The sequence below is a fragment of the Ptiloglossa arizonensis genome, chromosome 6 (genome assembly GCF_051014685.1).
Source record: "Ptiloglossa arizonensis isolate GNS036 chromosome 6, iyPtiAriz1_principal, whole genome shotgun sequence".
NCBI classification, from domain to species: Eukaryota; Metazoa; Arthropoda; class Insecta; order Hymenoptera; family Colletidae; genus Ptiloglossa; species Ptiloglossa arizonensis.
This window is the reverse complement of record NC_135053.1, coordinates 12482234-12498890: the sequence shown is the minus strand read 5'-3', so window position 1 is coordinate 12498890 and position 16657 is coordinate 12482234. Positions and strand designations below refer to the sequence as shown.

Here is a 16657-nt window from a genome sequence, read left to right as displayed (position 1 = left end):
TTAATATTAATGTGATTTGATACAAGAAAGATGCGTATCTGTTTATCTATCTTTTACATTAAACAGGCAGCGTACAGTTCGTATTTCTCTGCAGACTTAATAATATATAACACGACGTTTACGATTTGTCACTCTTCGATGATTAACATTTTCAACGACGCCTTTCTCAGAATTCGTTGCCACGGTTATAACCACCGACGAAAAATGTTTCCACACATACACAAAAGGTCGTCGAACTTCCTAGCGGCGTTGGTAAATTTATCAGTATTAGCTAAGCGTGGTCAATGCTTCGACTTATATTTAAACTTCGTTAAAAGATACTCAGGGACGAGGCGGGTCGACCTTGAACCCGAAAAACGTATCAAACTTCACTGCCGGTTCATGGATGTCGTCAGATACGATTGGTAAATTACTATTACCATTTTTACGAAATTAGATACTTCTCGATGAAAAATCGTATTGCCCCGTATATAGTATGTACTTACCTCGGTCTGAATTGTCTTCCAAAAACAAAAGAAAAACGGGTATACCGTAACAAGGTTATATTTGTTGATGACAGCTGCAACGATATACGCCCTTCTTGGCAGTGAAACAACGTTTCGCTTGGACGTTATTCAATTAAACGCCATGTAACGTAGCGAAGCATAACCTCAACGCGTAAAAACGAGGAAAACATACTTATTAATAGGATCTATGGAGTGTGTACGATTGTGCAATTCATTAACGACTATACAGTTCCTTTGTTCTGACCCTGGTTATACGAATTCAGGGTCGTCTCTCTTCGTTCGACTTCCTTCGAGGAATGCGATCGTGAGAGTGTCATTACCATTCAATCGACCGTACCCGGTGCATTCGTAACGAAATCACGCAAAGCCTAGTATGCGCGCGTGTAATCGCATCGATAAACATGGTGGCCGTTTTTAACGGCTTACGGTATCCGTGCGTTTTCATGGGCATTCTAACGCGGAAAAAAACAGTGGCATAAACAGAATAACGTTGTTCCGCTGACGGAACGGGCTATTATCGAAACAGTAAATTTAGTAACAGCAATCGGACAGCATAGCAAAACGCGAACGCGTGTAAACACGATCCGTTCATCCTGACCCAGATACCATGCGCCTGTTCCACCGTATTTATAGGTAGAATCTTGCCGGGAACACCATTCGATCCGGCTCGATCGGAACTCGAGCGCCACGGGTCATGGGATTCCTTCGATGCACCGCGAATGAATACCATCGGTTGACAATCTCGTTACCTCGAGCACGTCTCGTGATCCGTATCGATTACCTTGTTCCTCGGTAAACGAGACAAGAACGTCGCTTCCATTTTACTTCCGCTGCGACATCTTTTTTCTTCGACGTTGACTACAGACTACGCGGAGACACGATCCCGCGTTAGGACTGCCATCTTTTCGATACTCGTTCGAAGTGATTTTCTTTTTACAGTTTTCAGTTTTTTAACTTCGATTCGTCGTTAAACAGACTTGAACGAAGGAAACGAACAAAACGTATTGTAAAATTTGACAGTACGGAAGGTTCGTTGATTAGCTATTCGCCGTTACAAGTTCCGTGTTTAGGTTACCCGTAATCGTTGATTTTTCTAACGCGTAAAATTGGCAACTTCGTTTCACACCGAGTGAAAACTGTACGACGCGATGAATATTATTTTTAGTGCAAACAGTCGGTCTCTCGGTTGATGAACTATTAATAAATCTCGGCCTGTTTCTGATTACTCAAGGTACATCGGTCGATAGCCGAATAATACCACACAGAAACGTGCATCGCGTGTAAACTAACGGGACGCAATCGCCGGTTCCTGTGTAAATAAATGTGAACGCATTGACTCGGCGCAACCTTCGATTTTCATTAAGACACCGCAAGGCTGTCTATTCGTTCCACGTTCGTTTCTCGTTCGAATAGAGTTTTTACACGGTTCGATTTTTTTACAAATAGCGATTGCCTTTGAATTTAATGGATTGCACGGAGTGTAAACAAATTATATTATCACGGAGGCAGAGTATTAGGAAAAGAACTTCGCTTTCGAAAGCTGTACAACACGCTTTAATTGGCGAAACTTAATACATTTTTTGCAAGGAAATTTGTCCATCACATACCTCCTTTTAAACTTGAAATTTCTAACCGTCGAGCATTTATTATTCGTCGTTATATAACGTTTTACATCTCGTTGTAAGCCCTCTTCGGTAACAATTTTTTCCTCCATAACTTGATAAACATGAATTTAACTGTGTTGAATCTTGAGATGAATTGTGTGACAGGTTTTCATCACTTGTCCCCAATAACGAAGATACGGGTATGTAGATTTATCTGCGAAAGACGCAATAGATATTGTTTTTGTATCATATGAAAATACGTTGTAAAACACAATTTGAATCGCATCGAGCATTTATCTAGCTTACTGGAACCTTTTATAAGATACATATAGTATCCTCGCAGTGTTACGCATAACATATCTCGCGGATTTGAATAGTTCTTTTAATAATATGTCAAATTTACTACAAAAATTTTTGTTACCTTCAATACAATTTTATACGATATTAATACAAATTCTAACTTTAACAAAGTAATTCTCGACGCGTGAAAAGTGTCGCATTATTATTATTACTATTACTATTATTATTATTATTATTATTATTATTATTATTATTATTATTATTATTATTATTATTATTATTATTATTATTATTTTCTTTTCCTTCGAAGAAACGATAAAATTGTAAATCGGCGCTTGTCTCACTGAAATATACATCGAGAAAAAAGCGACTCCGGTGCTATACTGAAACCAGTTTAACGTTACGAGAAATGTTAAATAACACGTTTCCGGATTATACGAATGTACATATTTTGTCGAATAAACTCGAGATATAAAGTAAAAAGAAATTCGCACGTAAGAACGTAAAACTGATAATGACGCATAAAGAGAAGAAGCATGACGCTATAACCGATGGAAAAAACATAGAACAGAAAGGAGAAAAAAAAAAACGAACGACTCGTCATTAGCATTCCGTAATATGTATACGCAAAGACCGCGCTCTTAAAACGTCGAATAAAAAGCGGGAAAAGTGCAAGAAGTATGGCTCAAAGTGCACGAGGTTAATCTTCGTCGACATCGAGATTCACCGATAGTTATCGACTATCTAGACAATTGGTTATGCATCGTGCGCTTCGATTTTTACAATCTTCGCGCATTAACGAAGCTCTGTTGACAAACGTGTTCGAAAGAAACACTTTGGAGCAAATTTCGTCCATTGAGCCCATACTGCCCTTGGTAGCGGGCAAACGGGGCATTTGCTAATTTTTTTATTATTTGTTAATTACTTCTACATTTTATAAAAAAATTAATTAATATATTTGTACCAACCGGGACATCCAATTATTTTTAACATACTTTTACAACTACAATTGTCCCTCGATGTTCTTGGTTTTGAAAAAAGTTTTTTTTTTTTGCGATCTTTGAAGTCGTGATGATATTAAAGAACGCGTTGACTTCGAGCGACGTGGAAGAAGCAATATCGGAAAATAAATATTAGACAATTTGAAAAATGGATTCTGGTTGTTTAAGACTATTCATGACTTTTTTTTTACAATATAGACTCTTCTATGAAAATTATACTACATATGTCATTATACATATTAAGTACACTCTTGAATAAATACATAATGAAAAGCGTTAGAAGAAGAATAATCACCACGGTAGAAGAATAATGGTAATCACACACCTCGATCGAATGTTCTCGTATGTTATGTTGCAAAAAAGTGTTAAACAGAGCACCGAAAGCCACGGTGGTAAAGATTAAAGATCACCGTTCAACAAACGGGAGGGGGTAGTGGTCAAGAAAATTATTTACGTATGAACAATCTCCGTATTATCTACGTACGTCGCATATACTTCTTCGTTTTTGCCTACGATTTCCTGAATAATACATTTTTTTTCTTAACCTGCACATTTAGAACCCAAGTAAAATAAAAATCTCGAAAATTAAAAAAATGGAGACTTTCAAAGTTTCTATATTACTTTCGTCGTGTCTTTCTCGCCAATGAGATACTAAAAAAAAATAGAGAAAAAACATAAAAGTTTGAAATCCATAATTCGTGCGATTTGCGTCTCTCCAAATTTGAAATAAATCGGTCGAATACATGAGATGTAGCGTCAGCCATTCGAAAAAATGCAGATTCAGTTTTTGTTACGTATACACTGTTCTCTTTAAACGTCCGTAACCTCGTTAATTGTACGAACTCGAGGAAATCCTTTTGCGCAGATATTAGCAAAAGTATGTACTTGGAAAAAATATATAAAAAAGAATCACCAGAATATCCTATTAAGCGTCCCTGTAACCTTTTTCGCTTCGAGGGAAGGATAGATCGTTTCTCTGAGAGGAGGATGACTTTGCACCGCGACTACAAAAGGGTTAAGAATCATCGCCCCGGGCGGCCATTTTTCTTTTCTACGTCCAGTCGCGTCGCTTTCGTTGCTCGGTGCGCGCGGCTGATCTCGTACGTTATCGAGTATCCTCGTGGCATCGCGACTAATAAAGTAGACATACCTACTTAATTAGCGCGGTATGATGATCGTGGATTAAACTAGGTCAGGCAAGTGACGCGCGTACACGTACATACATAACCGGTTAACGCTTTATTCTTGGCATCGTGTGCAGCCGAAGATCCGCAGACTGCAAGAACGTAACATGCATATGTATACATGTGAATCGTGTGCCTACGTTAACAGAATCTTCGACGCTGGGCGTACGCGCGTCATGCTGTCGCGTGATGCCTGATGCGTAACAGCATTGGAAATAAAAAAAAAAAAGAAAAAGAAAAAAAAAACATTCAGGGACTCCCCGATAACCGATCCAACGTACAGCAAGCCCAAAGGGGTTACGCCGAAGGCGATGAAACGGGAGAGGTACGTCTTTACGAGTCTTTTTTATTTTATTGCAGAACTGTAGGCTCGTTTGAAATGAAAAATTTTTTGTTTCTTCTTTTTTTTTTTATCACGCACGAAACGTGACAATCGTTGGAAGCAAATTTGTCGTTTGTACACGTGACACGCCAATAACAGCTATGTATATTTACGTTTCGGTGCGTAATGCACAAATTGACGCGTCACGTGTACCTTTGGGAACTATTAATCATGGGTTAAAATATTCTCGTTTCGGGCCATCGAAATAGAACGTTATTATAGTCGTTGGAATCGATACGCGAGTTGTGTATCCAAACACGGGGAAAAAAGTGGGATTTTATTCAAAAAGAATACCAGTGACCTTGAGATCTCTCAGAAATAACCTTGAGAGGGATTTCTTTTCTATTACGCAAATACCGGATTTGTCGAAAATATACGTAAATAATGAACGTGGAAAATTATCCGCGTGACAATCGAAGAAACGCGAGTGTCGTTAAATTGAAAATTACGAAAATGTAAACAATGTATCTGTTCCATGTTCCAACAGTTCGTGAACGATTCGAGTCGATTTAGATTCGAACGATCTAAGTTGTACAATGAAGTTGTTGTTATTAATATTTCGGAAAACAGACTCGTACGAATGTCATCGACACAAGTTCCATCATTGTAAAATTAACGCAATACTTAAATTTATATCGAGCGATCAACGATCGCGATTAAATTACGATAACGAGTATATTCGAATCTGAAAAATTGTATTATTAACATAACGTTTATTCTAATATTATTGTCACTATTGTTATCGTTATTATTATTAGAGAAAAATATATTTAATAACTTCATTAAGAGAGTGTTTTTCAATGTTATCGTTACTGTATTGTATTCTATTATTGCCATTGTCACTGTTAACGCATCTAATCTAATCGGATAAAGCTCCTTCGAACAGTAACCATTTTTCGGTACCGAGTTACAATAACGCAGCGGTGAGTTTTCGCTATCTAATCCTTGTAACTCGAGTTAATCGACCACTCAGCAGTACTTGGAAATTGTTCTCTCGCAGTTACCACGAGTTACTGTAACTTATAGAAACTTTTCTCGACCCATGTCGTACCACGCGTGGGTCTTTTCGGACCCGGATGGACGCTCGAATCGCTCGTATATACCATTGGTACAACTTTTTTTAGAAATCAAAAGATCTAAGATAAAGGAATAGAATTTTCATTCCAAACGTTTGTGTTTTAAATTGAGGTTAAATTAGGGTCAGTTCTGACCCAGATTTGGTTTCTCCCGTGGTCGATTGAACATAGCCGAAACCCCTTAACCCTTTGCACTCGAAGTTTTCTGCTACCAGAAACTAACACCTCGATGAAATCCTTCGAATCGTGTAATTAATTTAAAACGAAGCATTCTCATTTCAACATTTCGTATACATATTTTTACATCTTACGAGAAAGGAACAATTGAATTTTAATTTCAATTCCAAACCACGATGGTTTTCCGAATTGGAGAAAGTAGACGGAATTAAGTGGCGATCGTCTCTCGAGTGGAAAGGGTTAATCGGTTTACGGTTCGTGTTCGAATCTCTGTTATTTTCATGGCGAACGAAAAATTGAACGACCAGAAAATTCGCGTCGACGCCCGCCCGGAAAATCGAACGAGTAACGTACCGTACAAGCGAAGAAGAAAGAGAGAGAATCAACGATCTTAATCAAATCGCGCGCGATCGGGTTCAACGATCCCGGTCATTCTTTTCGCTAGTCAAATCTGCAAACCGTCGCTCCTGAATTTCTTATTTTCTTCGCGAAGCGCACCTGCAGCAGGTGCGTGCAGCTCGCGGCCCAATGAAATATCGTTCCAGGACGATGACCAAAAAGTTCGGTTCAACGTTGGACAGGGAGGCGCGTTCGATCATGATCGTCCCGGGTACCATTCGGAATTAGTACGCGATTCTGCTGTTGAAACCTTTCTTTCTATCTACAACTCCGAGCTGCCGGGCTCCACATCTACGTAGAAGCCGCTATCTTATCTCGTGTTGTAAACAAGTTGCAATATAGTTGCAATTTACGCACGTGAGCGCGCAAGCGCGGAAAAAGAAAAAAATGGAAAAATTCAAAGGAATATTCCCGGAACGAAACGCGTCGAATAACGACGCAGTAAAACTTTTAGCTACTATCGCTCGAAAGAAACGTGAACTGTAAAAATGCAGATTACTTGTCGCGAAAAACGTGGAATTCGCTCGGTACGCGTGCACACGTGAGTGGTTATTTCTTCGCGCATTTTTTTCATCGACGATTTACTGCGGAGGAACATCCTGTGAGAGTAATTTTTCTTTTTCTTCGAACACGTGGTAACACTCGCAGAACTTTGCAAAATGTTGGACTCTTGTGCTTCTGGGTAGGGGATTAGGTAGATCGAACCCCCGCCCTTTCACCGGTGTGGATATTCGAACGCCTTATAGAGATAAAAGTACTCGATCGATTTTTAAAACACTTGTCAATCGTGTTTATCGAGTATCGAGGAATATCAATACATTTTCCTACATCGTTGCAATTAATAGTTTTTTTTTTTCTTAGAAATCAGTCTTTGTTAAGCGAATGTGTTTGAAGTGGTGTCGAACAGCATTATCAGTCGGTCGAGGAATATAACCAAACAAAATTTTGCCAAGTATTACATCGGTTATCTGTTGCACTGGAATGAACGTAACGAATTGAAAATTCACAAAACAGTGTCATTTTAAAGTTATGGAAATCGAAGAAATAATTTCGTCTTTTTTTCTTAACGACGGAAAATAATATTTTATATACATTACTATTCTTAAAATTATAGTTCAAGAATTGGACGTGTTCTCTACAAACTGTTCAAATCTCAAGTCGAAAGCTTTATTATTTATATCTACGAACTGTCATCATTTTGTCGATTCTTCGAATTTCGGTCTAAATATTTAGGTACTCGAACACTCTATAAACTGTGAAACCTCTAAAAGATTTTAATTTTTAACCAGTGTTTTCGGTAACTGATATTTTGTTATTTCGTTCTGTTACGTTGAACGAAGTCGTCGAACGAATAAATGGACAATTGAGACAGATAAAACGTACCAATTGGAAATTATTGTAGAAATAGAATTTCTACAATTGCAGTAGAACCTCGATATGCACCTTGCACGCGAATCTCGTTGAAATAAACAGAAAGAGCGTATCGTTGGTACGAGATTAGAAGAGAGATCGAGCATGAGTCATAAGTACTAGGTATATATTATGTAAGTGGGGCTCTGTCTTATTGGATCGATTGCTTCTGTAATTCTACGAATCTCGATACTCGCAGGAATATCCAATCCTCGTTCTATCTTAACTATCGAGGTTCTACCATAATCTCGATAGAGTTGAAAAACGAACAGAAGTTGCTCGGTTTAAAATAGAAAGGAAATAGGAAAATTTCATTTTCAACGATCTTCGAAGAATTTCCCAATCCCCTTGACTTTCATAAAAATTGGAAAGATTTTATCAAGCGCAATATTTTCAATGATAAAAAGTAGTACAAGGCTTATCTTTTCTTCTTTGCTCTCGTGGAACGAAAGACTCATCAAGGAGTCGTACTTTATAAAATGAACATTGTTTCATTCTACAAGAAAGTTTCCATTCTTCGACTCACAGTCGACTGAATTACTCCGAACGAACAATACTCGCATAAATGATGTTCACGGTGCAAAAGTGCTCGAAACGCACATCGTTCGCTTATTACGAGTGATCGTTACGTCGTGACAATTTTTCAAAAATTATTGAGAACGAAACGTTTCTGTTTCGCGTAGAATTTAACGATAAATATTTCTTAACGGGACAGAAAACGACTTTCATCGTGCTCGAATACACCATTCACGTATTACCAACGAATGTTACGAATAATAACATATTTCCATCGTTGTAGAATTCTATAATAAACATTTCTCCTCCTTGGTCTGCCAAGTACAGAAAACGACTTTCATCGTGTTCGAATGCATCATCCACGTATTACCAACGAATGTTACGAATAATAACATATTTCCATCGTTGTAAAATTCTATAATAAACATTTCTCCTCGCTGGTCCGCGAAAAGCAGAAAAGTACAGCTCCGTGTACTATCTCGGCGAATTTGTGTCGTTGCTTCAGGGTCGAGAAAATGTTGCAGTCGGGACGTTGGCTCGTTAAACCAGTGTCTATTCTAATTCGAATGCGGTTCTCGGTACCCGATATCGCTGGTCGTAAATTTTTCGCATGCATAAAGGATTTGTCTATCGCGAGGCCCGCCGTGAACTCGACCAAGTATACAGCCACGTTCGATTGAACGTACCACGTTACAGTACACATTCTACGCGTTGCACACGTTCGTCGCGTTAATTTGTTACAGGTCGCGCGTTACTTTAAATTGCAAATGCACGCGCGATCGGAAACCGATAATTAACTACCGCTACAATGTTTCGCGGCACTTCGTAGTTATCGGCCGGCAAGGTCAATAGTAGGCTAGCTACGCGGATGTTATCTGTGTAAATTGTAGTAAGTAGCAACGCTGATACGCGACGGTTCTTCAACGGTTATAAATTGTTGGTATCTTGGCCGCGATACGGCCGATCGATCATCCCGTTCCGTTCGTAGCTGCACGAACGACGTAGAATGTTTATCTGGAACGATCACGTCGGGTCATCCGATTCGTAATTTGCACACGCGTGTCGGTTGCAGCGTGCGTGCACCGTCGTGAAAATAATTCAATCATCGAGCGAAGCGCATCCTCTACTCTGCTCTCTCTCTCTCTCTCTCTATCTATCTTTTTCTCTCTTTTCGCGGAGAGACAATTTCGCATTGATTTCGCCGCGTGGACTCTCCCACGAAAAGAGAACCCGCAGATAATTCACAGAACGCGCTGCATCAAGGATCGCACGAGCGTAACGACGATTTTCAGCTTGTGTGCTTCTTTCGAAACGTGCTTCTATTTTTAACGAGACGAGTTACGGGTCAAAATGATTTTACGCTTTTTGCACGGAGACGCGTCTATAAGGTTGCCCGCCCACTACGTAAAGGTCGTATCCCCGGTAGAATTGTTCGTTAAACCCCGCGAGCAAAAATGAATCGAGAGCAAACATCCTTGCAACTACCGGTGATCGAAGTAAAAGGTTGTGCTCGACGAAAGGAATGAGAATTCCGCGATATTTGACTCGATGGGGCTATGAACGAAAGGTCATGAGGGCTACGCGAAATTTATTTACTCAGGTACGAAGATTAAACAACGTTCGAATAAGTCCATAATAATAGTAGTACGCGCAGAGAACTCGGTACCGAAGAAAGCAGAAGATACCGATACGAATTGCAACTTTAAGGTTATTTAGAGTTACTGGTAATGGAGACTGGAGTCACGAGTTCCCTGTACTCGGTCTCAATGATTAGAATAAGATCAGAGGACTGTTTCGAGTCAAATTTGGTAGTAGTGAATACCAGGGTATAGATACTTTTACAGTTTGTGATCTTTGATTAATGGAGTTAGATTTAGGTTAGATCTATAACGTTAGGTCTGTAACGATATTTAGAGTTACTGATACTGAAGACTGGAGTCACGAGTTCTCTGTACTCGTTCTCAATGATTAGAATAAGACCAAAGGACTATTTCGAGTCAAATTTGATAGTAGTGAATACCAGAGTGTAGATACTTTTACAGTTCGTGATCTTCGATTAATGGAGTTACAAGCGAAAACTCAATGGCTGCCTACTGCTAATCAGAGACTATCCGATTCTTCTGCACTCATCGTTGAAGTTTATCTAGAAAATCCCTCGTTACACGCGATACTATTAATTATTCCGACAGACGCCAATTACTCGTTGGTACGTTAGTACGTAATTAATTTCACACAGTAGAAACGATTAATAGTGCTCGACAAATTGTCTCAAGAAAGGGCCGAAACAAATGCCACTTAACCTTCGTATTTTCATCCAAAGGCGGAGAATCATTCCTGTTACTACTTTGTCACTGTACTCGTCTATAGCTGATGTAGTAATTGGTTTGTTTATCGGTCGGTGCGTGTATATTTTACATATACACGTCGACTATCCAATGATGTTGGGTGACTCGCGATTTGAATTTGTATCGCAAATGAGTATCGGTGGCGTTTCAAAGTAGTGTCGCGAAAACGAGTATTGATCGCGTTTTTAAAGCAGTATCGCGAATGAGTACCGATCGCGTTTTCAAGTAGCGTCACGATTACGAGAGAGTACAAATTTCTTAATTACACACTTTGTTCAAATTTAGACTACTGTAAGAGTGACCTCATCCAACGATAAGGTCTGCTATCGACGTTCTGTCAATCAAGTTGTTTAGTCGAGTCGGCCACTGTTCACGATTTCTCCTCGAAAAACTAAACAATTTGCTCGAATGCTTCCATGGGAAACCCAATGGAAATTAACACTCCCTCTCCCTTCGTACATCGGAAGTATCAACGAACTGTTCTTCGAAAGACACGAAATTATGCCCCCGCTACCTGGCAGGGATCAAGTTACCACGTATTAGAACAGTCCGCTCAAAAGTCTCTACTATCTGCTCTCGAAGGACTTGTCAGTTTCATTGTGCAACGAGTGCAACGAACTGGTTACAATCGGACCGCCTAATCCTGGTATGGCCGAGATATGACGTGGTTCGTAGAAAATTTCGGTTTCGAACCTCTTCTCGAAGACGATAGCCAGCCTGACATTTTTCCCGTGAAGAAAGCACGTCATTTCGTTGTTATTTGCCTTGGGTAAAGCCAAAGGAATTATAATCGCGTCCTTTCTCCTGTTGACATATCCTCTCGACACACAAGAGGAACGTGATCTCTTTGTGGTACACTAACAGAGAACGTAAAAAAATTATCCATGCATTGTTACGTGTTTCACGCATAAAATACTTGTTTCTAACTCTGTAGCAAAGTGTTTATTGCCAATCTTTGTACGAGATTTTTTTCTTATTTTTGTCTACAAGTATCATCGAAGCGAGTACAATATACTTTCCGCATGGAATTTGTTTTTCTCGCGGGAAGAATGTCAATGTGCGTCTACCTGATAATGGAAAAGACAGAATACACGATCTACTCGGGTTCGTTGAGAAAACTAAAATAATAGAGAAAATAGGACAATCCCATAGTTGGTATGTTGAGAAGAATGGAGGATCCCAATTGTTCGCTGATGTATCAAAAAAGTGCGAATAAAGGAAGGAACAAGCGTTATCGGATACATTCGATGTACAGGATGTCTCGAATTTTTTCGACAAATTGCTGGAACAACGGACAAAAATAAGAAAAAAATATTACCCCAAGTTTGGCAATAAACGCTTCGTTAAAGGGTTATAAACGAATATCGTACGCGTATGGAATATGTAACGATTTTCCATCGTAGAGTACCAGGTCGAGCGAATATATTTACATGTTTTTTATCGTCCGATGACAATTCCGTGTCGTTAATAATATAATAAAAAATGATTACTCGATATTTTTAATTCCTCGTTTCAACGTGTCCTTGCGTTCGGATACAAGCTCGACATCGACGAAGAATGGTATTTCGTGCGTAGAATATTGGTTTTCGATTCCGTTTGATGCAAATTTTCTACATTTTTTTTTTTACTTTCGTCTATAGATAAAATCCTTCACTCTTTACGGTGAAAGATTGTCAAAAAGAAAGTACGTAAGAGATACTCTTTGTTCGAAGAAAATTTTTCCGTCACGAAGGACGATTCACATCGCGGTCGTCACCTCCGAGTGAACACGAGCACGTGATTACACATCTTGAGAACCGTGTGTACCCTTTGTGGACACGCGACACGTTGATACTTGCACGACCGATAGGCAGCCATAATCTTCGAATGGCAGTGAACTCCGGCGTAGATACGAGAACGTTCGATTTCTTTTTTACGATCAACGAACTGTCACACGCTGGAATAGATTTATCAATATTTCCGAAACAAATGTAATCGATCGTTGAAAACAGTAACCCATTAAAGGGAGGAACGGAATAATTCTGATTACCTGAGCAAGAAATCTCGTGAAATTTCACTCGTAAATCCACGATGTACACGTTTGTCAGTTTCTTTACGTTGAACGTTAGCTCGAAGTGTTTAATTTCAATCAGTATGTCCGAGAAAGTATAAATTTACGTCTGCGACAGTAGTGAACCCTCAAAACCAAGAAAGATCGTCCGGTTGGAATTACACCTACACCTTGCGTTTGGATATTTGAGATTTTAATCAGTCTGTGTCCATTTGAATCGAAATAATCTGGACACGCGAGTTCGACGATAGAAACGTTTCTCTACTTAATACGATTGATATCGATAACTTAAAAAAAAAAACGCATCATTGTTACAAGTTGACTGTTCGAGAATGAACAGTCGTGGAGTAATTTGAAACAAAGATGGCCAAAATTACGGAAACGATGAATATTAATTGCTTATATCGTTAATAGCTGACCTAGATTGTCGAGCAACGCGTTTTCTGTTTCGAGGAATAACGATGACTGGAATTATACCTCGCTTTCTCCTTTTTATAGAAAATCCACCAAGTGTCTCGATAATCATAAGCGATTTCATTCATTGTGCATCGGTGGTGGATCCTCGCGATGATTCTTCGTGATTCGTGAAAAACGTTATGTTTGAATAACACGGACAAATAAACAAAACTCGCACCGTGCACAGAAATGCACGTCCTAAGTCTATTTTACAAGGTGTACACGGTGACTCAGATTCACGGCTCGCGTACTTCGAAATAGTCAATGTTTGTAAGCATTTATCGTGCGCCTGTTTGCTCCCATCGAGTTTGAGGAACTGAAGTTTCCAACATCTGTTAAATACACTCACACCGCGTTAACCGTAGCGTGGTTTAATCCAACGGGAAGGATTCGAAGTATTTGATCGAATGCCACGGTGTTTAAACTTTAAATCCGATAGAAACGCTTTTGAGACCCGGTAAGAAGCTTATGGATCGATTTTAGTAAAGAAGGTGGCTGACCAGCTTCGCTAAGAAGATTATTCGGTGAACTACTCGACTTATTATTATCATGATCGTATAAACGTTACGAACGTTGCACCTTTGGAAATAAACGACGATTCTGGCTGCTTTCGCGCCAAAAATCAAACATCTCGGTTCTACCGAGGGTCGTCGTTGGAAATCTTTTGAATCCGCTCGAAAGATCGTGAATCCATTTTAGAAAAGAATGAGAAAGCATATTGCGCGAATCGGTTCACAAATTTTTCATGTACGAGTGAACGAAACAAAATCAAAGTTTCGATATATTTACAGATAGTGTCGTTTGTATGGAATTAATTTTTAAAGTAAACTTCTAGTCGCTCCAAAAAGCTGTTCAAGTATCGTATCATTGTTCGAAGCGAAGAATCACGAGGTTGGGTCGTGTTTGATTCCTCGTGGTCTCGTACAAGAAACTGATTCTCGCAAAAACGTACGAGAAATGATAATAATTAGATAACAACATCGAGAAATACATCGAACGTGTATATCTCAACGAACGTGGTTTTTCAGCGAATTCTCGAATGTCGTGCATCTTTTTTTAAATCGACTCGGTTAGTTTTTTTTTTTTTTTTATCGTATTGCGACCTTAGACTACGCAAAAAAGAATAACGTTAACGCGTCCAACAACGTAACGCTACGTATCTCCGTGGCCCGAAGTCGAATACACCTTTGACGTGCACTAGTATCGCGTCTGTTTTTTTTTTAAAACGTAGTCTTTTTTTAAAACCTAACCGTAATAACTCCGTTGCTATGCCACGTTTATTTTTGGTTCAAAGCATGCCAGCTCTTTGTCAGAAACATGCCACTGTGTTAATTGAAAACACGACTTTGTCCAGCTTCGTTAATACGTTTCTGCAAAATTGAACGATCCTCAAAGAAGTGTTCTCAAACTGTAACGATTGTTTCCCTTTGAAACGTTTTTCAACATCTCTGGTAATTCCGAGAATATTAATCCGATTCGAACAGACATCCGCGTGTTAATATTTTTATATTCTGACGAAAGGTGTTAAACCACGAATGCACAGTTTCTTTCGAAAATTGCAAAAAGAATTGAAGGAAAATTATTTTCCTCGTTGGAACAAGAAGACATTAGCGAAGAAATAAATCGAAATTGAGAAAAATAGGATCGTAGAAATGCAACAGTGGGTGAGAAAGGATAGTACCCACCCAAGAACGTTTGTATACATGAAAAAATAAATACGTTGCGGTTCTGCAACCATATATGCATTTAAAGGTTAACATTCGAGAGAAAACTATTCGTTTACATATGGTATATCACTGAGTATAGTGTTCCATGGTAAGCCACGTGCACATCCTGCCCCGTGCTTCAGGGACAAAGGACTTTGCCTCTGCCCTGTCTCTTCTCTGTTCGTTCTTTACTCGTCTTCTTCTTCTGGATGAACATAGATACGTACATATACATATATACGAAATATATCTTATATATATATATATATGAAATCTCTGAGATATCTATAAAGTCTCGACGGAACTTTCGCGATTACATTTCCGCGAAGGAATTCCGTCGCTGCTTGTGAGATGTCGTAAAGAGAGTTCGATGCTTCTACGATGCTGTAGGTGAATCTTCGTGAAACCGAGCCACGGTCGTGCCACCCGAAATTTCTCTCTATTTACAACCGAAATCCGCTACACAATCTTCTTCCCTCTCGACAGACAACGAAAAAATACCAATTTTGTTCGACGATTTCTCCACGACTCGATCTAAAATACGAACGCGCGCGATCTGAGCTTCGATAAATTGAAAATAAATCGAATCGAGGAGCATTACAAATCCAAAATTAGCCATTTTCAATTAATCTCGAAACTATAAGTGCAATAGAACTGCAATAGAAATGCATAGAACTGCATGTGGGAATCAAGAACGGTGCGAAACTAATTCCTTGATTGTAACGCGTGCAAAAAGCAGTTTTTTCGAATGTTTCGGAATGTGATTTTTGAAAAAAACGCATCGAACCGAGAGAAACTATTTTATTTATTCATTTCGACAATTAACTCTCGATCGAAAATTCTTTCTTTCGAAGTACTCTAACACAGTCGCATAATAATTAGGTGTGAAGTATTTTCTTTACTTCTTATCGAAAGTATTTTAATACGATCGCATAATAATTGATTGTGAATATTTTCTTTTCTTCCTATCAAAAGTATTTTAACACAATCGCATAATAATTGGATGTGAAGTACCTTCTTTCCTTTCTATCGAAAACATTGTAACACGGTCGCGTAATAATTGCGCGCGAAATACCTTCTTTACTTCCTATCGAAAGTACTTTAACACGGTCGCATAATAATCGATCGTGAAGTACCTTCTTTCCTTCCTATCGAAAGTACTTTGACACGATCGCATAATAATCGATCGTGAAGTACCTTCTTTCCTTCCTATCGAAAGTAATACTTGAACCCGGTCGCATAATAATTGACACTCGGAATTATTCGTTCCCGAAGTTTTCCTAGCTTCCCGTATCGCAGGAGACTCGTGAAAGCGACACCGCGTCGAGCGTTGTCGTGCGAAGGTAGCTTCCATAGAGGGGTCAGTGGAGACGGTTGATCGAACGGCGGTCGTATCGATCGTAACGGGGAGGGAAACAGGGATTGTACGTTCCGTCCGACTCGCGATTCTGAAATAATAATCGGCACGGTTCGACACGGGAGTCGGCGGAACGTGAGTGGATTGAAAGTAAAGTCAATTGGTTCGGTGAGCGGTGGTCGTGTCGT

At 39.3% G+C, this 16657-nt stretch overlaps 1 protein-coding gene across 2 annotated transcripts in view; it reads left to right on the top strand.

Annotated features, from left to right (window-relative positions):
* LOC143148066 (uncharacterized) overlaps positions 1-16657 on the top strand; it is a 113682-nt gene that overhangs the window by 1482 nt on the left and 95543 nt on the right. Inside the window, exon 1 of one of the 2 annotated variants that reach the window (XM_076313956.1) lies at positions 4904-4920. The exons of the other annotated variant lie outside the window; for it this stretch is intronic. The gene's annotated coding sequence lies outside the window, so the exon portion shown is untranslated. Of the gene's footprint in view, positions 1-4903; positions 4921-16657 lie in introns of those variants that run through there. 2 annotated transcript variants of the gene reach the window in all.